The sequence below is a fragment of the Astatotilapia calliptera genome, chromosome 23 (assembly GCF_900246225.1).
Source record: "Astatotilapia calliptera chromosome 23, fAstCal1.2, whole genome shotgun sequence".
NCBI lineage: Eukaryota > Metazoa > Chordata > Actinopteri > Cichliformes > Cichlidae > Astatotilapia > Astatotilapia calliptera.
This window is the reverse complement of record NC_039323.1, coordinates 7302897-7327391: the sequence shown is the minus strand read 5'-3', so window position 1 is coordinate 7327391 and position 24495 is coordinate 7302897.

Sequence of the window (24495 nt, the reverse complement as noted above, 5' to 3'; positions counted from 1 at the left end):
AGTTTTTCTAGTCGGCAGCAGGGAGTGGCTCCTCTTAAGGCCAAAATTATAGAAGACTATATTGAAAATGACCTAACTTTTCATCTCATTTATGAGCTCCTACTGAATATGGTCCCAAGTATTAGTCTTAAATCTTCTTTTCAGAAATTATGATTCCAGTTTGAGGAAAATAAACAGCAGAGGTTGATGCTATCCTGTGACACACAGGTAAGCGGCAACCTCTACAGTTCTTTGAATGGCCACTGGAGGCTGGCTACAAAAGCAAGGCAGTCATCATAGACTCCTGTTAGTTTAAGTAAGTATTGAAAAAGCGTGTTTACTGACTGATAAATTTAAAATTGATTTATAGTTACGGGTGTGGTAGCTACAAACTGGACCTCTCGTTAGTGGTTGCACGGTGGCCCTGAGATGCCAAACGGATTGCAACTTAAGAAAACACCAGCAATAAAAAAAAGCTGCAAAAACACACAAAACACAACGGAAATAGAAAAAACAAAAAAAGAAATTGGAAAAACAAAACAAAACAGCAAAAGCACAAGGGAAGTGTTTCTGGGGAGACAATAACCAGTGCTTGTGCTTTTGGAAATCAGTTTTTTCTCTTTCTGTTTTCGTTTTTTCTATTTCTGTTTTCTTTTTTCCTGTTTCCATTTCTATTTCCGTTGTGTTTTATGTGCTTTTGTTGCATTTTTCTTATTGCTGGTATTTTCTTAAGTTGGAGTCTTAAGTTTGGCCTCTCGGGGCCACCGTAAATATGGCAGTAAATATGCATCCATCGTGATAAATAAATATAAATATGTAATAAAAAAAATCAGTCAGCAGCAAACAAACTTTTTGAGCATAATGCTGAATTACCAGTTGTACCTATGGTGCCAGATGTTCACTCTCTCCCCTGTTCTCAGCCTCTCTTATGGGGAATGTATATATTATCAGAATCAGAATCAGAATCAGAATACTTTATTGATCCCTGGGGGAAATTATTTTTTGTTACAGTGCTCCATTTTAAACCATTATACCTGCATATGTATCACTGCGCTGGGAGCCACATTCTCTCCCAAAATCCTCTCACATGCTCTTTTGTCACACTGAGCTCCTGCTATGAATTTTTGCACTTCTGGGACCGCAATTTATGTGTCTACGCATTCATTGTTATTTAGGCCAAAGCACATTCACACATGCCTGCATAGACACACACACACACACACACACACACACACACACACACACACACACACACACACACACACACACACACACACACACACACAGAAGTCCTAAGTATTGGATGGGAAGAGTTTGGAGTCTCATAGTCGGGCACGGTAAATCCATCACTTGTGTTTGTAAAAGCGCCCCTGCATGCGTGTGCGTTTTGTGTTTCTTGATATGAGGTGCTCTCTTGCTGCGCACATACACACACTGAGTTTCAATCGAGTCCAAAAATGGGAAATGGGTTTTTTTTGTTGCGGAGCGAGTTGCAGGTATTTTCCACTCCGGTTTCAGGCAGATCCAGCTTAGTCTGCTGGATGGCCTGATAAAGGCACTGTGACCCACTTAGAAAGAACTGATGGCAAACAGCCTTTGTGTTAGTGCTGCTCCTGACACCAAGCTTACTGCTCAGTATATAACTGTAGCAGCAAATGTTTTGAATACCCATAAGTATTGTAGCAGGCACAGCCCCAAGTGCAATAGGTTAAAGAAAAACATCTGCAATCTAGGTCGTGTTGCAAGCACAAATTGCAAGTATACAAAAAAACAAACCAAAGAAACAAACTTAAAGGTATTTGGTCAGTGTCGTATACCTGAACTATATTATCCAATATGGGTCTATGTCTTCGTGTATTCAATTTTTTTTCTCTATATCACAGCCAGACACTCACATGTGGGAGTGTTAAAAACTGACTCTTCCTCTTACTCTGCATCATAGACATCAAATTGGTACAAGTTTGCTATTAAAATGATGAAGCCATGTTATTGATGAACAAAAAGTTTCATTTAAGCTTGCGACACTTGGAGTGTGTGTAACGTTGATTTGCGTGCAGTTTGTACAGACAGCAAACATGTTTTTCAGCTCTTAAAATTTCTTGTGGCTATCTCTTGTAGTTATGAAGTTTTGGGAGCTGGTCAGGCAGAAAGCCTTGCACTATTTAAACTGTTTAAAATAATCAAAGCCATTTAAGAATAATAAAGCCAGAGGTATTTCAAACATTTAAAGCTTGAATGTGACTGTCAATATCAAACGGTACCAGTAAACCTGCTGCTACCACTATACGCTACTACTATTACTAAGTGGAGCAGAAGGAATAAACTGTTTTCACAGTTAAGACCCCCACTAAGGCTACTTTTGACATATGAAATACTGGTGGGTTACACCACAATTATTTTTTTCAATTTGTGAAAACATTTTTTAAGAAAAACAGTCCCTTGCCTTTCTGCCCACTGTAATATTTCTCAATCTCCCTCTGTGGGGCCTTTTCTCACACATTTACACTCTGAACATTTGCTTCCTAAAGGTTAACACTGAGAATATTCCCCCCCACAGCTTGTGGATTAAATTAACACATGGCATGCTACTTTCACCAGTTTTTATCCTCAATTCGTCTCCTGTTCTCCAAGTTGGAGAGCAAATGTGTTTGGATATAATGTCGCGTAACGAGGGTAAACAGCACTGTGGCTTGAATTTACAATTTCTGGATGTCTGAGGTCTGAGCTCGGGCCATCTTCTGACCAGCATATAGTGGAGCTGTGTTAATTTGCCAAATTCATTTCATTAATGAATACGTGGCCTAAAGTTGCAAGTCAATCTAAAATTGAAGCGCACACAAAATAGTTTGGCATCCTCAGGGATAAATACCTATCATGTCATCCGCTCTAAACAATTTTAGACAAGAATACCAGGGCTGTTTTAAAAGAAGCTTACAGAGTCCAGTGCTGGAGAGAAGAGAGCTATGCATAATCATAACTCATGACCACCCCGGTCACAGAGTCACAGAGGAGCAGTTATATCCCTGCTTAGACATACCTTAGGAAATGTGATTTAGAGTTATTAGCTAATATGTATCATGGGACGCCACAAAAGATGCTAAGAATGTGGAAGGCAGTGAGTCAAGCAAAGTTATAAGTAGAAAAATCACATGCAGGGTGTCACAGCTTTTTAGAGGGATTTAGGGGAAGTCCAACTCTTTCCCCTTGTCTCATTTTTCCTCCCTCCCTCCTCTATCCCTTTCTTTCAGCATCCACAGTTCAGAGATACAGCTTGGTCAAATATTTACAGAAGAATCAGATGTACGTTTTCATGTGCTATATAGTATGGTGTGTGTGTGTTGCACGTGTGTTAATGCACAGCCCCCCACACACAGGCCCAAGCACACTTGTTCAATCCAAGTTTCACTAATGTGTGTTTTTCTAACGGGCCTCAGAGAGGTGAAGTCATTACATGCGGCTGGTGGTCACTGTGTGAAGTCAGGTCATGAGAGGAAATTTCAGCACCATATCACCTAGACACACGTGCACACATATATATCTGCAAGTCTTTGAAGAAATGTCTGTTGAGGAAAGTCTTTAAACCTTAAACACAGTCGGTACTTTGGTAGGTGTGTGTGTGTGTGTGTGAGAGAGAGATAATTGGATTTGTTATATTACTTCAGGGTGTAAGGGAAGCCACTTACTTAGCAGTTTTTCAAATTTCAGTGCCACACTTTCATCCTCACCTTCCTTTGTGAGTGATGTCCAGGAAGGTGCATTAGAGATGAATGCACTTTTTATTTTGAAAAGCACACGCACACATCTCAGGTGTGGCTGCAGGGAAAGATAATAATCCTCAAGTCCAGCGTAAGAAAAACAGACTTTTCTTTTCCTGGCAATTAATTGCATAAGGGCACTTAATAACCAGGCATGTGTAAAACGTCAAATCCACTTTGGAAATGGAAGACTCATAAAAACATCTCTCTGGTATGATGTGGCCTTTTAGATAATATTCTCTCCTCGCTTCTTTTCTCCTAATTTTCTTCACAAAGCTTCTTTGTGTTTCTTCTCATCAGAGAGGGATGCATTCCCTGCTGGCCTGAAAACCTGCGTTGCCCCTCCACCACAACAATCCACACATTATTGAGCCATTAACACTGACCTCTGGCTTTATGGACAACCCAGACCTCTCATAGGCCAGAGGGGGGCTTAGGGGATGAGAGTGGGGGAGATAACACAGTAGAAGCTTTGTGAGATAAAACAAAAGCTGTGTTCAATTAAAAATCAGCTGAGCATCATTGCTGCTTCTTTGCTCTTTTAAAGTGGCTATGGAAGTTTGCCAAAGCAGTACTGTATTGTGCTAAGAAACAATCTGATTGGCTGCTCGTTTTTCTTCTTCTTCATCTTTTTTGGCCAGCTTTAAAAAGTGATTTAATTCATTTAAAAAAAAACTTTTATTTAAAGTTTAAGAGTTGATAATGGTGTCCTTCCCAGCCCAAGAAGATCCTGACCTGAACAGTTTTAGGCCAGATGTACTGATGTGTCCTTTGTTTTAAATCTGGCAGACCTCAAGCAAACGCTCCAGTTTCTAATGGGTAAAAGAGCATTCAGGTCAGAGGTCAAGGGTGATGGGGTCAGAACCTTTACTGTGGGAATTATTGCCATGGGAACTGCAATGTCCCAAGGGCTAAACGATTTCCTGTTTGTTCTGGAGCGTGTCTGAAAAGACAGGATAGACATAGTGATCTAAATTGCTAAATTCTGTTTTGAATTCACCTCCAAACAGGAACTGGATCAAACCCTAAGCTTGATGCTCCTTTGCAACCCACCCTTCAGCAGGGAGACCAACCCACCAAGCAAAGCAGCTGTACTCAAACTTTATCACTGTTTAAGACAGTAAAGTAGTGAGAAAACTACACAACCATGCAACAAGAGGAAACAGTGGTTTGGAATATGAATGTAAGCATAATGTGCTTTTGCATATTTAAAGTATGTGTGGTATTCTTCAAGTCATCAAGGCAGAGGAGAGCTGTATGCATCTATCCTGCATTTACTTCCCGCAGAAAAGACTACAAAAGAAAAGCTGCTGATTCAGAATAATTTAGGCTGATTGGTGCATCCATAGTGATATCACATGATTGGACGATTAATATCTGAGAACCATAATTGATGAAACGCCACTTTGATAAAGTCTAGAAGTCAGGATCAACAATTGAATGTGTTAAGTACTTGCACTGCTAAAAGCATTAATGCATCTAGGTCGAGTTCTCGTTAAATGACACCGCATACACTGTTTGTGGTGGTCCAAAGACTACAATCTAAAGCTAGAAGCTGATTTAGCTGAAGTATGGAATACCACTGACAATGGGCAGAACACATCCTGTCATCACATACGAAGTGAACATACAGCAAGCATGCATTTGCGTTCCCCTTCTTTGATTTGGTTTATATACTCTGAGTTTTTGTGTTGGGAAATTGAGAGGAGGATTTGTTTTTGTAGTGTGAGTCACATGGACAAAAGGGTAACCAAACACAAAACCTCAGTGAGGAAGTCTTAAGACACAAATGAGACATTCCAGCATAGGTTGTTTAATTGTACATTCTCATTTCAGTGCACTGCTGTTGCCAACTGCCTGAGATGTTTTGCAACAACAATGATGGATTTCCCTGACCAGCAGCTGGTGTCCATGCTTAATCTTCCACCTCTGTGTTTAGATAGCAGAGTTATTGTGAAACTGGGAAAAATTCTGAACATAGTCTTCAAAAGCCAACAAACACTACAAAACATGCTGGCTTTAATTAAACTAGAGTGGTTGTAAAAACGCTGCACTGTCTGGTCAGTGAGATTTGAGAAGATCCTGTCTCAAATCTCACAGGGGCCCACTGGGGTTTCCTCAGGTAAATGTCAGGGTCTCATTTTTTGCTGTGTTTAGGAAATTTTTACTTCTGGGGTTTTAGGTGAAATCCTGTTTTAAAGATTGCACAGCTTTGTGAGTGCAGAGGACAATGCCTGTGTCTAGATGCCTGTGCACAAATTAGTACACACACTAAATGTGCATACACATGTGGATGTGAATGTGTATTGTTTTCCTCAGTATGAAAGTCTCTTATTTGTTCAGTTACAGATGCCAGAGAATAAGGATTGGCATTGTCTTTTAGCTTAAATTGTTTTAGATGTGCACTATCCCTGTTTGTCAAAAATGCATTAGGCCTGTCATTTCCTGTGAATTCAGCCCACAATTTTATAAATATTTAATTTATTAATTACCTTAATTTATTTACCTGTATATTTATCGGTGCAGGAATACCTTTCATTATTTGAAACTACGTTGCAAATTCAGCATTATGCAGCAGCAGCCATGCCTGATACATTAATTTTAATATGAAATGGATGGCATCAATACTAATTATTTTAAGATGATGTAAAGGTTTTATTGATGCCCCACAGAAAGACTGATGGGCTGAATTAGTGTTTAAAGGCCCGCTATATATTTATGAGGTTTAAATGAGGATCCAAAGCAAACTGCCTTGTGCACTTATTTCCAGTAGACGCCACTCTGACTCACACACCAGCAAGTTCCATTCATGCTGCCTTCAGGGCTCATTGACAGGTGCAGATGCACACACACGCATGCACACATGCACTGCAAGCTCAGCTGTTGCAAAGAGCAGTGGTTTATGTCAGTCAACATCGTCTGCAGGCATTCATTCTAGAAGGCATTCAATTCCAAGTCACTCTTGGATTGCTCTCCTTGGAGAATTTTAGTCAGCTCAGCCATCAAACCTCATTCTGACCCATGTGGAAATAGCTCATCAATAATCCTGAAACTTCTGTCACTGAAGGGAATCCAAGGTCCATGCATGCGTAATCAAGAGTGTTCGACACACCTATTTACCTCATCTGCTCCCTGAGTGTCATGACAGTAACGGCAACAATGTGTGGCTTGGACTATGGGCCAGGTCTCCTCTGAGTCACCCCATGGACGAAATCATAGTGTCTCCTGCAACCATCAAAAACACATTACTTTAGATCCAGGGTGACTGCTGTGATGTTGTATTCATGTGGACTGATTCTGACAGATTCAGAGTCAGTACAGATCCAGATTGTATGGACTTAAGTGTGCCAGGCACGCACACCTTCTCCACTTACTCCTGGGTTAAAGTTCAGTAATGTAGGCAATGCTTTGATCCTCAAACCCGGTCGCTATAAATGATAGTGACAACGACTCCTCCAAATCCTGCCAGCCTGCAGTGTTGCCAGGTACAAGTAGCAGATACTACATACGCTATAGCTACACACCTGTCTCCCTGCTCATTGAGTGAAACAGGATAATGTTCTTTCCAGTATGATTAACGGCTGCAGCTCTAAACTTGGTGTGCATCTATTTTTGAGAAGGGAGTGGCTGAATATGTGAAGAGACAAACTAAGAGGTTAAGCTAGAAGTACTGTAACAGAACTGCAATTAGATCTGTCCTCTCTGTATCTTTTAGCTTATTTGTGTTCATGCAGATACTTAAAGTGTGTGTTTGGAGTGATCCATCCATCCTCTAAGAAAACTTCTTCATGAAAACATGAACCAGTTTTGTTGAAAAAACTGACAACAGCTGGAGCTGGCACTTGAAGCTGGTTCCAAAAGTCAAAAGTCAGTGACCACAGAATTCATTGTTAAAATGCTTTACTAAAAAGAGTTTATTGAAAAAGCCCTTACACAGACTGGTACACAAAATCAGTTTTGGTCTTCATGCATAAAGTTAGATGGGAAAGTGATGGAAGGTACATTCATTCAGCCTCATCATCAGCCTAGTAGTAGTTCTCACTACTTTATAGTTTACTGGCAGTGAGGATAGTTCCTGTGAATCAACTTTTCCCACTCAATAAGATTTACAAGCACAGAAACCATACGTAGAGTACTAATGAAAATAAAGACTGTTACAAAAAAGTGCTTTATCACCAAGTTTTACCACAAAAACACAAAACGGTGAAAAGTCCATGACCCAGTTTTCCATAAAATATGAGGAGGAGGACAAAGAAGCCAGAGATCAGCGTAAAGCCAAGTGAAATCATGCCTAAGTTCCTTTGGCATGAAGTGGTCTAAATCCAAATCCAGCATGTGGATTGATTTCAATACAGGCATCACATATGTTACCATGTCTATGTTATGCATCTGATTTCAGCCTAGCCATTCATGTATCCATCCTTTATTTATTACCCATGCACTGATCATGTTCAGGGTCACCAAGTGGGTTGGAGCCAATCCTAGCATGCATTAGGTGACAGGGTGAGTACACCCAGGATGGATTATCAGTGAGTCTGAGGATGTGCATATAGAAAGTGCCACATTAGATCACTGCTGGGCCTCAGCAGGCCTTCTGCGTAGAGTTTGCATGTTCTCCATGTGTTTGCATGGGTTTCTTCCAGGTCCTCAGATTTCCTCCCACATGGAGGTTTAGTGAACTGGAGACTCTAAAATATCCTCCTGTAGGTGTGAACAGAGCTCCCAAACATTACGCTGAAAAGTTAAACCAGGTCAGTTGCTCTTCTGAGAACTAATTAATTTTCACAAACATTGGTGACACAAATGTGCCACTGATGAGGCCTTGGTCAGGGAATGGCCATGATTCCCGTAAGTGTTTTGAAACCACCTGCTGCTGCCAAATATCCCACCACCAAAGACAGCTGTGTGGATGTGCAGGCCTTACCTATTCATGTTTATGTGCGTGCATGTGGCTTTGCACTTGCTTTTGTGAAAGTCTGTCTAAGAGTATCCAGCTCACACATTCCACTTAGATAGAGTCAGTGCTTTGGAGGAGACCCTGCTGCCTGGACTATCGAGTGTGTCAGAACTGTGAGGGAAACAAGAGAAGAAAAAAAGAAAGTGAGCGAGGCTGGCTTTCAGTGGAGCAGTTGGTCATATGCCACACACACACAAACATAAAGCCCCCCTACAAAAACTTAGCTGGATCCTGGAGGCAATTTCCTCCTTTGGTTTACCCAGAAATCATGTAATAACTAGAGGACAGCCATTATTTGCCTCTGACACATGTACAGGTGGACTCCCCCACTGAGGACCCCCAGCCCTGAGCCCAGAGGACTTCTCTTGAAAACCTCTTTCTGATCCCATTGCTCAAACCAGCGTTGGTCTCTCAGAAGCCCTTGGCCTGGGAGGCCTGATTACACGGGGGCTCAGAAGCGGATAAAGGGGCTGGATCTCCAGTATTATTGTGTATGTGCATGTGGTAAACTACAACACTGGTCTCCACATGTGTTCATAATGAAAGATTCTTATTACCTTATTACATCAAGGTCAGCATTCGTCATTATTTTCAGCTTATCTGGAAAAATCACATTCATCCCCAACAATGTCAAGCAAAGCACAGAAGCCACAGAAAGTGCAGCTTGCACTGTAGCAATATAGGGATCAGAGTCACAAGATGTTAAGTGAAGGACACGTTCATGGGGATTCTACGTCTATAGTAAGACTTCCTGACAAACTTGCAATTGATCACACTCCAAGCATTCAAGCGATGTTGAGGCCTCTGAAGTAATGAGTCCCTGGGTGGTTGGCAATCCAGCTTTCACCCTTTCAGAGTGCATTTGGAGTTTAAAATGTTCAGAGCTGCACAGCCAGCCTGTTTCTGAACCCAGTGGCATTAGCATAATGTTGAACGATTTCAGCATATCTGAAAAGTCAACAGGGATTTTTCAACTTATAGTGAACTTTTGAACTCTTGTTACCTTGAATTTTTCTCCTATCCACCTCTGGTTGTGTGTGCGCGTACACACTTATTCACGCACATTCACAAACTCTGGTTTCCTACCTGCCAATTGACTCTCCAACATCTAACCAAAGAGCCAAACCGCAGCACAGCAGCACGTTCTCCTCCCGGGAGTGTTGGTCTTTGATCTGCATGTTGTCGCAGCTCATGGGGAACATAGACACAGACAGAACCCAGAACAGGATTTTTCTTCATGTTTTTACAGCCCTGTGAGAGAGACAGGATTCTTCCAACATCAGTCTGCTGCTCTATTATAAAGCATATGAGTATGACACCAAAATGAATTCCAGTTAAGTTAGAAAACATCACAAAAGTCAAATGTAACTATATATCAGAGGACTATGTCATATTCATTTCCAGTTTTATTTCACACATAAAGTCCACTGTTCCTATCACTTCAGTCTTTTATCCTCTTTTATTGGTTAAACTCAAGTCGTAAATCATTGGTTAATTTGCAGACGCAGATTTCGTAACATTACCCTTAAAATAAATTTTATGACCTTTGACCATAAAGGAGAACCGAAAGGAGGACGATAAATGGCATCAAATTATATATTCTGAATGCTTTAAGTGTAACTTAATGCATCTAGGCTTGAGGCTCCTATGTTGGACATTACATCACCTAATTAATGTGGGCGAAACCGTGCTGCATGCTCACTAATGTGACAGCTTGATGACTGTGTTCATGCATGCGAGTTCTGGGTGTGTCGAGTAGATTGGCTCCAGCTGAGACCTTGAGTGCTACAACTTATATAATACGGTGGTAATGATGTTATTCATATCGTTGATCTGCTCAAGTTTCATTTGAAAGTGAAATTTAAAAAAAGCACGCGTATCTTAAACTAATAAAAGGCAGGAATCGTGACGTCTCACAAAGACATGTTTCACTTTGGATGGTTTACAGTGCCGTTTTTTCTTACAGAGCTCATCTTAAAGTTGCAGTTAAATTCAAAACAACTTCAATTTGGATGGAAAACAGACTCATACTTCTTGGAAGTCAATTACACTCTGTGACCCTTTTTTGCATTTCCCCCTCCATCTACCCCCAATATCCTTTTACCCACTAAACCTCCTGCTTCTTTTTCTACTCAGATACTTACATTTCCCCCCTTTTCACCCTCCATGCACCCCAATGTTTTGTAAAGATTGCCAACACATGTTTCAGAAAGGGATACTTCAACATGCCTGGAAATAGTGCCTCCGGCTGAGATACATGCTGAGCCTCTGTAGGTTCGTGTAGCCTTGGCAGCTCCACCTCCCACTGATCAGTGCTTTACCTTTACATCAACATGACAGTAGGCCAGCCTCACCAGGAGATCTCTGCTTTCTGTCTTTTCACCTCATCTATCTATCCCTCTCTCTTCTTCTGCATCTATAGGCCTTGGATGATCCAAGTTTATTTTTCTCTGTATGCACTTTCACCTAAAAAATCCACCTTCCAGTTCTGTCTCTTTAAAGACAGAACTTTAAAACTGTAATGGCACCAAAGAGGGCTGTCTGTCTAATCTTTCAGAACTTCTATTGATCATAGTCCGAGTACCTTTGGAACATCATTGTTGGTAGCATGCAAATGTATTTACCTGGTCAGTTAGGGTCCATTAAATATAAATACTTAAAGGTACATAACCTTTATTGTGTATTGGCTCGTTAAAAGAGAACAAAAGTAGTCTTGTATTTATGTTTGGAATTTATCTTGGTGAATGATGTAGAGACTGCAGCACAGAACAGCCGATGAAACACTGCCAGAGGAAACATTATCATCTTGTCTTTATTTTGTTTATTTATTTATTTAATTATTTATTGGAGGATGCTAACAAAGCTGCCTCTTTGTTTAAATTTTGAATAATAGTAGTTCCGTTTTGTTGTTTCTTTAAAAAAGATTTACTTTCTTAGCTTTGATTCAAAAACTTTTATGCTTAAGCGACTGACGATAATGCGGCTTCGTTTTATAAATGTTTTCTATTAAATCTGTAATTAATCCGCAATATTCACTTGTTTATGCAAGTTTATGCACTACCAGGGCGTGTTTGATAACCACCCATGGTTCACTAAAAAGACAATCATTGCTGAAAAATGATAGAGAAACAAAAATGTAATTAACAATTTGCTATATTAAACATTAGAGAGGCCTCCATCCCTCCTTTATGTCGTCCACCCCATTGCAGCGTCACGGCAAAGGATTCAGTTAAAGCAGATTTTACCTGCATCAGAAGCTCATGGCTGATTTGTTTTGCTTTATTCCATGAGCTTCTCCTGGCGTGAACGCTTCCGAATCCGCTGAACAGCACCAGATGGAGTCATATGAGCTGTGATATCTGAATGACGCAGGATGAGTCATTGATAAATGAGAGACCTTGTGTTGCTCACTTGCACTCTCTGTGTTGGTTTCCAGTTTTGTGTGTGTAAAATTTTAGCCCCTGGTTTGAATTAAAGACTTCCCAACACAATTGAAACAATGCAGAGTTCCAAGCCAAAAATGTGTAACACGTCCCAGTTCTTGATTTCAGCAACACACAGAAACATACACGTGCGCTAGCGGCCATGGTACATTGGTTTTATATTTTACAGCTGATTGCAGTTACCTCTTGTTAGCGTGCCTTAAAAGAACAAAGAGAAAACAGAACAAGCGCATATAATTCAGTTTAACATGTAACCTCTAATGGAGTTGACTCAGGCTTTTTCCATTTTCCTCCTTCACATATCATTTTGCCAAAAAAAATAAAGTTGCGAAACTGAAGGTCATTTACACTACTCTCCATCCAATAATTCACGTCTCTGTTTTAGATCACTCACATATCACTTTACGTGAGCCTTTTATTATTTTATTTATGTATAAACCTATGGTGGATATGGGAAGCTGTGACACTCAGTAAGGTAAAGCCTAAATGGGCAACAGACACTGCCGATTATCCCTTGTGGAGATGAGGATAATATTGTGTAATATAGGCAATAGGTTGTTGTGGCACTCCAGACATACGGTTAGGCCCATTATTTCTGGTCTTGCTAGCAGTGTGGCCTAGATCTAGCAACATTAACCTTCTTATAGCGGGCCAGTTCGCATCTTTGGCCTAAAGAAGGAAAAGCACATGTGGAATTAATAATGTCGTTGATAGCTTTATTCCATTTAGGTAAGCCCAATCCAAAATCTGGTAGGTCCAGGTTTCCTGACCTGCTGCATGGAACAGGCTCATTCTTAACACTGGTCACTTTAATTGTCCTTTTCCTCCTTGTCATTACTAAATGTTGTGAAAAAGGCCTCTGTTCATGAAAAAGGGTGCTCGGAGGATGAGTCCGAATTTCTCGTACTGCCACTATGAACTTCCATTTATGGCCACTCTAGACAGAGAACCATGAAATTTGAAAGATGCAGTTATTATCCCATCTGTATGAGTTTTAACAACGCTGGCGACCTTCTCACTGTTCATGGATACAGTTTATACCTGGCAAAACTGGACAGCTCAAAGTCCTTCAACAGATACTTAAAATACATCTTTATCTGTGTCTCAAGTGATCACTTTTAATCAGATCTTACTTCCCCACACTATATGTAAATCATTTCACTTATAATTTCTATTTCCAAAGGCCAAATGTGATGTTTTTTAATGGCAAGAGGCAGCAAATTCCCAGAAGAGGAAACTGAAACAAACTGGGTCTACTCTTTGGCATGTTCCAGGCAAGCCACAATGCCAAGATGTTCATATCTCCATATATCTGGGGTCTTTTTGAGATGTAAGATATCCAGTTAAGTAAGATACACATACACAGTGCTAACAGCAATTGGACACATGCAGTCCAGACCACCTGCTGATGTGATCTGAGAGGTTTAACCTCCTAGGACCTGGCGTCCACATATGTGGACATCACATTTTGGGTTATTTAGACCAAAATACTCAATTTTGCTCTTCAAGGGCCTGATATCTACTAACGAGGACATTATACTGCTACTGTTCTATTGAAATTTTAAACGAATATCCTCATATGTGGCTCTCATTTTTCTTTGAAACAAAAATTAGGTTAAAAAAAAAATCTGGTAATTCTTTGTTTTTACATTCATCAGGTCCCAATCAGCCCAAATATCAAAGAGAAATTAAAAATGTATGCCGTGGAAGAGTTCGGGTCTTAGGAGGCTTTAATCTTCGATGCATCATCACCGTACTTGTGATGAGATCTTACAATATGTTAATACTCAGTTGAACCCGACATTTCGTACTCAGGAAATGTACGCAGGATATCTACCACTCTATGCGTCATCCTTTTATTTGTAAGCTTTAGCACATTTTTATGGTTGTTTCATCCAGAAAAAGAGGCATTCTCATGATACTGACTCACTGTTTTGTAATGTAGCAATCCCAGATGTTGGTCCAAATGTTTCACTTATACACTGAATCTATGTCATGGGTAGAAATCACTGTTTTTTGTTTTAAAATAAAGTTGCTGTACCAGAATTCAGTACAGAACAAATATCAGACAAACTCTGCTAGAGCAGGAGCTTTGTGTTTAAGCTTAGTATTACCTGTGCAATGACGGCCTGGTTAACAGAGTATGGCCGTAAAGAAGAAATACAAGTTTTCTTCCCTCATTCTGTTGGGATTTTTCTTGGTGCAATCTTTCAGGATGTCCACATTGACCAATTAAATTCACCTCAAAGATTTACAGGACATGCTGCTATGGGGAAGGTTCAGCAGAATTGCATGCATGCAACAAATTTACACAGTTGTCAGTGTAATCTATGTCTGATGCTGTGTGAATAATCTGTACAAGCTGTTCATGGGACGGGATCCCATCCCATAGAGATGGTCGTGTAGCATGCTGGTATTTTGACAAACTGTGCATCACTAAACGTTCAATCAGCTATTCACATGCAACCCACTTTACTCCCATCCCAATCTTTCTCTTGCTTAAATGCTATGACTTCAACCCCATCCACCAACATTCTCCACTATCAGCTGCATATCTTGGTGCTCATCATAACTTTGCCCCTATAAACCTGAGAGATTAGACTGGTCGTTATGACATCCAGCCATCATCACCTCTGTTTGTTTAATCTCAGTTCTCCTCCCAGAGCTCCTCTCTGTCTCTCTTTCGCCTCTCGCTGTCTCTCCCAGGACTCGATCTTTGACTCCTTTGTGGAGGTCTGCAGCACAGCCCCTCTAAACTCTGCAAAAAGACACCACAAAAACAGAAAGCAGAACAACACATATACAGACTAGGATAACCAACACACAATGTAGGTCTTCCCAGAGGATTCAGGATGTTCTGGCTGAACAAACACATGCTTGTTTATGCTCTGAGGTGGTGGTCAGCAGTTTTGAGAGATTCAGTGACTTTTTTTTTTTGGTCTAAAAATGATTTTGATGGACAAAAAGCTGAGTGTTAAAGCAAAGCAGATCAAATGGGTGTTTGAAGCCTTTTTTAAACCAATTTGTCCACTATATACATAATACAGTTGCACAACTGCCGGAATCTGAGACTGATATGACCATATCAGGTGCTGACCAAATGGTCTGTGCTCTAGGGTGCAGAAACATTACCCAAACACAAGAGCTTCCGGCCTCCCAGAACCCAGAGTAGAGGAGTGAAGAAAACAACCAGCATCTGAGCTGGGAACGTTCCACAGCACAGATAGTGAGGACAGTTTGATCTGTGACATCTGCAAAAGACATCCTGCAGACAAATTCCAAAAAACAAACAAAGAGAAGAGTGATGCAAGGGCTGTGTGACTGCAGAAGAAACATACTAAACAATAGTAAGTCAACAACATTAAGATAAGTGCATAATGCACTTCCGTTGTATACACACACACACCCACGTGCAGTCATTTGCATAAATATTGTATATACACACTGAGGCACCGATATCAAGCAGCAGTAAATCATCTGGAATTTGGTTTGACTGGTCTAAACCAATATAGCTGGAGCCAGAGAGACACTGTGGTTATCCCCATTGGAGTTATATTCCAAGTAGTAAACATGGGGACATACCACACTCCCACAGAATGACCACCCACCTCTGTGTCCTCCATCAGGACACTGAAGATATAAAATACACAACAAACTGCACAGTTTTGAGCCTTTCTTACATGAAGCCTCTGTGTTTCTGGTGTATATCATTTACAGTACTGTATATATCAGATTGCCAGAAGGTAAAGGCTGAGAGAAATGTAGCAGGTGACCATGGTGTGACCTAATGCACATACTTTCTCTTTGAGGCCCTCGGTCACAAATCATATAAAGCTCGCTCTTTCTCCTCCTCCCGACCAGCCCGTCTGTCTTTCTGTCTAAGAGAAATGGAAAGAGTTTGGCCTCAGTGCTGGCAGACCATGAAAGCACCTGATTGCATGGTGATAAATTTTCCCAGCTTCCCTTTTTGAGAACCTGCAATACCTTTTTTTTTTTCACTCTCACTATTAAGATGAGTTTGGATAAGATTTAATAAACTGTATGGCAAAACTCTAAGGCAAGAGTTTGAACCGAGACATTCCAGAATATTTTGATATGTTCATTAAAGGCAAAGTAATTCATCCAAATGTTTTGCTAATGTGCTAATGCATTTTGACTTTATAGACAGCATTGCTTTTAACCAGAACTTCTAACTGGATTGTTTTATCTTTACAAAGAATCATTCTGGCTTGCACTAAATTATGCGTAATGTAGATGTAGTCTATAAGAGGATCAAAGATCACACCGACCAGATGAAAGACCAGCCAGAAACAAAGTCATTTTCAACATCTGCCAATTGTTTGCTTCTTACTTTGAATGCTCACATCTTGCCAGTGGCATATGATTCACCAATTAAACACAACACATGTTTTTTGTTTTAACATTTCCAGTAAGAGCTAACACTTCAATATCAGCATAAGCTTAAAAAAGTAGAGCACCTTATGTAAGACGACTTGTGGAGAAAGAGGAAACTGATAAGCTGGAGGTATGTAAATAAAAGTATAAGTACATGGGAAAAAAATGATGTAATATCAAAAAATATGTACGGTTAAAAATGACCATTGCTAGGCATGCCTCTAAAGGTATGCGTGGATTCCTGTCTCTGGTCTGCATCAAGCCTAAATCTTTGACTACTTGTAACAAGCTTAAAAGACCACTGGAGCATTCTTGACTTTATATATTCATAATGATAACTTTTATTCATTAGGTTGCATATAAGAGAAAACAAAATATGTTCTTGTTAGTAGCTCCATCAATATGTGCCATTGTCGACAATCCACAGAGGATAATCCAGGTCGTCAGCCTGCAAGCTCTGAATAAACATGGAAAAGTCATGTATGCTCACGGATGCACATGGACGAATGCAAAGCTATATCCCAGACAACAAATGATTTATGTGACAGCTACAGATGTAAGAAAACCACACATCCAATATGAGTCACAGCACCCGCCGACAGGAAAAACTAAAACTAAAGGAGACATGAAGAGGAAGCTGACGGCCATCAAGGAAGAGAAAGAGGATGTACCCCCGCCAGTCAACTGGCACAGCCATCAAACCTTCTCACAGTGCCAGGAACTATGCAACTGCCTTCACTGGTCATCCCAGGACTATGTCCCCTCCTCTCTATAAATACCCCTGTCTATGAGTCTATTGTTCCTGGAAGAACCTTCCCATGCACCCCCTCACTAACAAAAAGAGAAGAGCAAACTTTCACCCCACTGACTGGCCATGTGTTTGCGCACTTGGAGCGACAGTGTGTCTGCCCTGCAGGTGGGAAACTAGAAGTGGAAGTGTGTCTGAGTGGAGTTCATGAGGTGGAGGATTTAGCAGATAGTGGGAGACAGACCAGAGAAATGAATCTGCTTAGGATGCTTCCAGCAGGGTCAGGTGGATGATATTACAGAGAGGTGTTTGCTGCGCAAATGATAGCTGCCATACCACAGGAGTCTTTCATAGCAATCATGCCTCTACAGCTTTCTCTCCTTCTTTGCATTTGCCCAATGTAGAATGTATACATCCTGCTGCATTCTGTCCTCCAACACAAAGTGCTGAGTTTGCTGACTTTATTTTCCCATTAGTCTTAATGGCAGGCTCAGAGAGACATGCCTTCCATTAACTTGGTTCAGGATATACCCTAACACTTTAATAGCTGTTTCTTAGATCTTATTGAACAGTTGAATTTCCCCTTGTCCTAATTAGCTGCCATTCAGAAGATACTGAGCGTCTTGCCTGGTGTATTTATGATGCCATCCACTAGATGGGGTGTTCTGGCCTTGCAGTGCAGTTATTTATTAGTCCAGTGATCAATAGAAGATTTAAAAAAGATAGTACAGTGGTTGACTTACAATATCATCAAACTAAGCTTTTAAAGGAAACATTAATAAGTGATGGGATATTACTGAATTATATAACAAATAACAAACAAATAATAACAAACCTACCTAGTCTAGTCTACCTCTCACAAAGGACACATTGAAAATATTTGAATGTTGTAAATAACCTATTCTGTAAAGCTGGAAGTGTTTTGTGGCGTATCTGACAACACTGTGAGGAATCTAAATTACTGCCACATTTATTATAATTTCCCTAACCCACCCACTCCTCCTTTTTTTGTCTCTGTGTAAAGCTCAGAGAACTGAGATTGAACCCTGTCACATAAGCCAACTCGGATTTCTTCAGATCCACTCATGCTGTTGTTTGTGTTTTATAAGCAAATGTCCAGCTCAATTCAGGGTTCTTAGATGTTCTTAAGCTCTGTTCTGTCTCCTCTGGACTCCTTATGGTTTGCGAATGGAGGCCAGGATGAGGCATACATCTGTTTGTAGGAGTAAGAATCCGGCCAACAACTATGAGCAGTTCACTTTTAAAAAATGCATTGGAAGCACATTTGTAGCCTCTATATGTGTGCATATACAGTTCTAGCATGTCTGATGTGTTTGCATGTAAAGTACATGTGAGTCACATTGTGGGTGTGGGTATGTAATTTCAAGCCTGCATGTTCATTCTGTATTCTTGTATGATTGCAGACTCTTGGTTTGGGGTTTGAGTTGTGTTTATAGCATGTGGTTCCCCTTTTCCCAATCAACCAGAGGTCTTTACACTGACAGTTTTGGATTCATGAGCCTATTAGCCACCGCACTCAAACTGATTATCCTAACTCATCTTTAACACTCAGCTCTGTGACTGCTTTAATCTAGGTCCATCCCTCAAAAACCCTGCACCCCTTAATGCTGGGGCCTTAATTTAGGACCATAAAACATGGTGTCCCCCAAAACCAGTGTTGATATCATGAGAACTGTGAGAGTCAAATGAGGCAAATGACAAAAATGTTAAAATACCACACTTGTATAAATTGATTTTTATTGCTTGTTTGGACCACCTTCTTCTGTGATCTGATTCTTTTTCTCTTCCCTGGCAGCTATATTCAGCATCCTTTCCCCAAAATATCCACTATCTGTCCAAACCTTCTCCGTCCTACCTCTCTAACTTTGTCTCTAAACCAGCTGTCCCTGTGATGTACTCTTTTCTGATCTTGTCCATCCTGTTCACTCACAATGAGGATCTGCAGCTCTGTCAAACCATGCATCATAGCAAGTGTCACCACCATCTCGTAAACCCTCCCTTTCAATCTTGCTGCTATCCTTCTGTCACAAATGATACCTGTCTCCACTCTCTCCATCCTTCCTCATACAGTACCAGCTTCTTTTCTTGGCATCCTGTTATATGCTTTCTCTAGAGCAGGGCTGCCCAATCCCAGTCCTCGAGAGCTACTATCCTGCAGCTTTTAGATGCATCCCTACTCCAACACAGCTGAATCAAATGGTTTGATTACCTCTTCAGCATGCCATCATGTTTGGCAAAGGCCTGATAACAAGCCAATCATTTGATTCGGGTGTGTGGGAACAAGGATGCATCTAAAAGCTGCAGGACGGTAGCTCTCGAGGACCGGGATTGGGCACCCCTACTCTAGAGCTACAAACACACTCACAAAGCAAACATTGTATCTGTAGTGCTCTTTCTTAGCAAGAAGCCATAAAGCTGCTTGCTGATCATCTTCTTCTTTACCTACCTTCAACAGCTCTTTCCCATAGCTTTGCCAGATCCATCTCTCTGTTTAGTCAATTGATACAAATCCTTTTCTCCTTCCAAGCCTCCAAGTACTTCTGTCTTTGCTAACCTCTTTCTTTAAAGACTTTCTTGTACTTCCTATTTCACCACCAAGTTTTCTTATCCTCTGTCATTCTCAGTGATCCACATGTTTGTTTTTGACAAACATTTTACACCAGATGTCCTTCCTGATGTAACCCCCAACTGTGTGGGCTTGAGACCAGCAAGTTAATATTTTCAACACCGAAGGTTCACCAAACCAGATACAGAGGAGTAGAAGGAGAAAAAGCATGTAAGTGCGGGTACAAGGTTACAGGACATGCTGAAATATAAATCTGAACTGTAAGCAGTCTGAACAATACTAACACACGAAGAAGGTTAAAAATCAGATGGCAAGTGGTGATGAGAGCCAGTTTTAAATACTGTCACTGACTGGAGATGGGAAGCAGTTATGCCTGCCTGGATCCTCCTTGGAGCATGCCCAAGAGGAGACAAAGAGCAGGTAAGTCTGGAACTGCAACAACAAACTAGGGGCCATGATGTGTTGTTTTAAAATGTCCAGCATCCTGTTCAGTTTATCCATTAGGCTGATTTTACTTTAAAGTGACCATCCCATTTAATATCTCAATAAATTATTATTTGGCCTTGTTAACCAAGTCTACTGATTAGTACCAGTGTTATCCAGCCATCTAAATATCCAACAAAGTCAGTTTTAAAAACAAAAATAAAACAAGGTGTAAATGGCCAGAATACCAAATTCAAAGCTTCAAGGCTTCTGTCAAAAAAAGCAGCATTTCTGATCTACATATAGCAACTGTGAGCCACTGTTAAATAAATAGTATCGACTTTGGCAACTTCAATTTAAACAATTAAATGCAGGAGAGCTTTGTGTGTTTTAGACCTTTGCAGAGTTGGTGCATTTCAAAACACACCTAAACACACCTGCCAGTGGAAATTCCATCTCTGTTAAGCAACCTGAGCCGACACCTCTATTTATGTGTGGCTGTCACACATAGATCAAAGTGAGACAGTAGGTGGAGAGAATGTGCCAGGGTTAAAGAGCCTGTTATTAATACTTACACATGTCAAACTACAGAGTCAAAGGGAAGTAGTGACGCGAACAGCATGTGTGAGATCAAGAAATGTTGAATGTTGTGCAGCTATTAGCCTGAAGCATGAGGATTAAACATTTAGATCCAAACCATATTTTAGCTATGACTCTAATAGACATTCTCCGATGGATAAATATAACACATATGTATTTCATTTCCTAGAACACAGGAAACAGGAAGTTCCAGACAGGAAGATAGCGTGATGGTCTTTATCCCGGGTTGAGTGCCCAATCCAAAAATATAAAGTGGTCGGATGTTGTGAGCAGACCTCTCCAACCAAGAAAAGAAAACTGTGCTTCTCATTTTCTCTTCAAATTTATATCCATTTTATGGTTTGCTGTGACCTAAAACTAGAATTTCATAAAGCTAGAATCACATACAGTCCCTAATTTGTTCCTTAATCCAGTTGTGCTATAACTATTTAGAATGTACTGAGTGAACAGGAAGCATTAATGTGCATCCCACCCCCTCAGAATGAGATTATCTCTCGCTTTGTGCCATCTATTCATTTTTCCACCTCCACCCACATAGCCTCATGATTCTTAGCTCTGCAGCAGTCCTTAATATCATCCCACTCGTGGATGTAAGCATGCACGGAACTGTCTTAACTGGTTAACGTCTACTTCTTTTCGCATTCAGCTGTATTGAAATCTTTTCCACTTCTTCGTTTATCTTTGCAGTTTTCCACCCCTCTGTTTTTGTTCACCCACTGTGGCTCAAGCTAGCACTCAGAAAACTACCGGTGTTAAAGTTTTGTTAGTTCACAGCGGTCACCACACCCCACATCTTTCTCCTTCTCAGCCTCACTCTTTTCCTGTGGAAATGGGATCGTTTAGTAAGAGAGGAGATAAGCTGAGTGGATGAGCTGAGTGAAGGCCTTTTGTGCAAAGTGTGACGCACACAGAGCTCCTTTTTCCTGACAGCACCCCTGTGCTCTGCTAGAGGAGAGTTCACAGGTCAGATTAAGATTTTCTTTTCATTTATCCTCCTGTCCGTCTCTGTTGTCTTTCCCCTTGACTCTGACATCTGCATTCAGTATCTCTAATGAAATATCTTGATGATTGCAGGGCTGCAGATAGACTGCCGTCTCGCTATCACTCCCACTGATGCCCTTTTGATCTCCAGTGCATAGTCTGTCGAGGGAGGACGATGTTTCCTCAACACCTTTATCTGCCCTCGCCATTTTCTGAATTTATCTCACACTCCCCCGTATCCTCTCTTCATCACTCATACAGTCGCTCTTGCCTTCCCATATTTTTCATAATATTTTTAATTTCTACAAGGTAATTTTCCTCCTCGACTAAGGAGCAGTTTCTTCATAAATAATAACTGGACTGGAATTTTTAATCTTGCTTCGTGGTCATGGTCTTGAAACAGGGGGTGGGAAGTGAACTTCGACATGCTGCATACTGAACCTTTGCCAGCTAATTTAAAAAAAGAGAGAGAGAAAAGGATCTTGACAATATAATAGATTTTCATAGAGATTTTGAGAGGTTGCATTCTCACACCACTTTGAGTCCGTCCATCCATCCATTTTCTCCTGCTTATCCGGGGCCAGGTCGCGGGGGCAGCAGCCCAAGCAGAGAAGCCCAGACCTCCCTCTCCCCAGCCACCTGCTCCAGCTTGTCCGGGGGAACACCAAGGCGTTCCCAGGCCAGCCGAGAGATATAATCTCTCCAGCATTTCCTGGGTCTGCCCCGGGGCCTCCTCCCGGTGGGACATGCCCGGAAAACCTCACCCAGGAGGCGCCCAGGAGGCATCCTTGTCAGATGCCCGATCCACCTCAACTGGCTCCTTTCGATGTGGAGGAGCAGCGACTCTACTCTGAGCCCCTCCTGGATGGCCGAACTTCTCACCCTATCTCTAAGGGAGAGGCCAGCCACCCTTCGAAGGAAGCCCATTTCCGCCGCTTGTGTTCGCGATCTCGTTCTTTTGGTCACTACCCACAGCTCGTGACATAGGTGAAGGTAGGGGCGTAGATCGACCGGTAAATTGAGAGCTTCCCTTTTACACTCAGCTCTCTCTTCACCACAACGGACCGGTACAGCGTCCGCAGCACCAATCCGTCTGTCGATCTCCCGCTCCCTTCTCCCATCACTCGTGAACAAGACCCAGAGATATTTAAACTCCTCCACTTGGGGCAGGAACTCGTCCCTGACCCGGAGTGGGCACTCCACCCTTTTCCGGCTGAGGACCATGGCCTCAGATTTGGAGGTGCTGATTCTCATTCCCACCGCTTCACACTCAGCTGTGAACCGTTCCAAGGCGAGCTGGAGGCCATCACCCGGAGAAGCTAACAGAACCACATCATCTGCAAAAAGCAGAGATGAGATCCTGAGACCACCCAAGTGAAAGCCTTCCGCCACTTTGCTATGCCTAGAAATTCTGTCCATAAGAATTGTGAACAGAATTGGTGACAAAGGGCAGCCCTGGCGGAGCCCATCACCCAGCAGGAATGAGTCCGACTTATTGCCGGCTATGCGGACCGAGCTTTTGCAACGGTTGTATAAGGACTGAATGGCCTGTAGCAATGGGCCAGACACCCCATACTCCCAGAGCACCCCCCACAGGACCCGAGGGACACGGTCGAATGCCTTCTCCAAGTCCAAAAAAACAATGTAGACTGGTTGGGCAAACTAACTAACTAACAGGTGCACCAAATCTCAGGGATCCTGGTATTCATGTTACTGTCATACATACCACCCACCTAAGCGCCCCTGATAGCAGTCCTGCATTGCAGAAGGACAATGCTTCCCATCATACTGCTCAGGAACATCTCCAGGAACACAACAAAAAGAGTTCATCCAGACACAAGATGCCAGAGGTTCTAATTGAACTGCCTGAATAAGCCTGATGCGATATGAACACATGTTCATATATCAGAGTCTAGAGTCCATATTCATGCTTATGTGTGACATTTGAACTTTCTCATTGATGAGGAGATATGTCCAGGTCATAACAGCTGTTTATCAGCAAGTGTGTGTCAGTTTTGATGTTAACTTGTCATTCTTTTGGTTGAATTATATGTTCCCATGCATGGCATGCCAGTATCATTCTTTCTCTTCTTCTGATGCCCACCCATCTGTGTAAAATCTCCCTCTCCTTGTCCTTGTCTTTGCCCTCCTTTTCCATCTCCCCCTTCTCTTTATTCACACAGGAATGTGTAATATGTGGATCAGTAGACGGGGTGTGTAATATTCCCGCTGAGCACCGGAGAGAAGGCCAGACGAGGGAGAGGTGGTGAAAAACAACCCCTCTGCCACCTCGACTTATGTATCCCTCATCACCTCGCTCCCTGATCCTGTGATCATCTAGCAGCACCAACTTTTATTGCCTTTTTCCTCCATGCAATCAAAGTCACAGACAGGTACGCTGTACAGCAAAATACGCAAATGGTCTTTTTTTGACCAAGAGTATCTGCTCCAGAGACTGTGTTACTCAGGGGGAATGTGTTTTATCATTTCATCCACGAAATCACTTTAAAATTGAAACGGGATGTGTTTTTGATTTACCGGAAGATAACAAAGGGCAGGACTTCGGGAAACAGGGATTTATAGAGCGATAGGATGGAGGAGAATGCTAAGAAGGAGCAGTTGTTGGC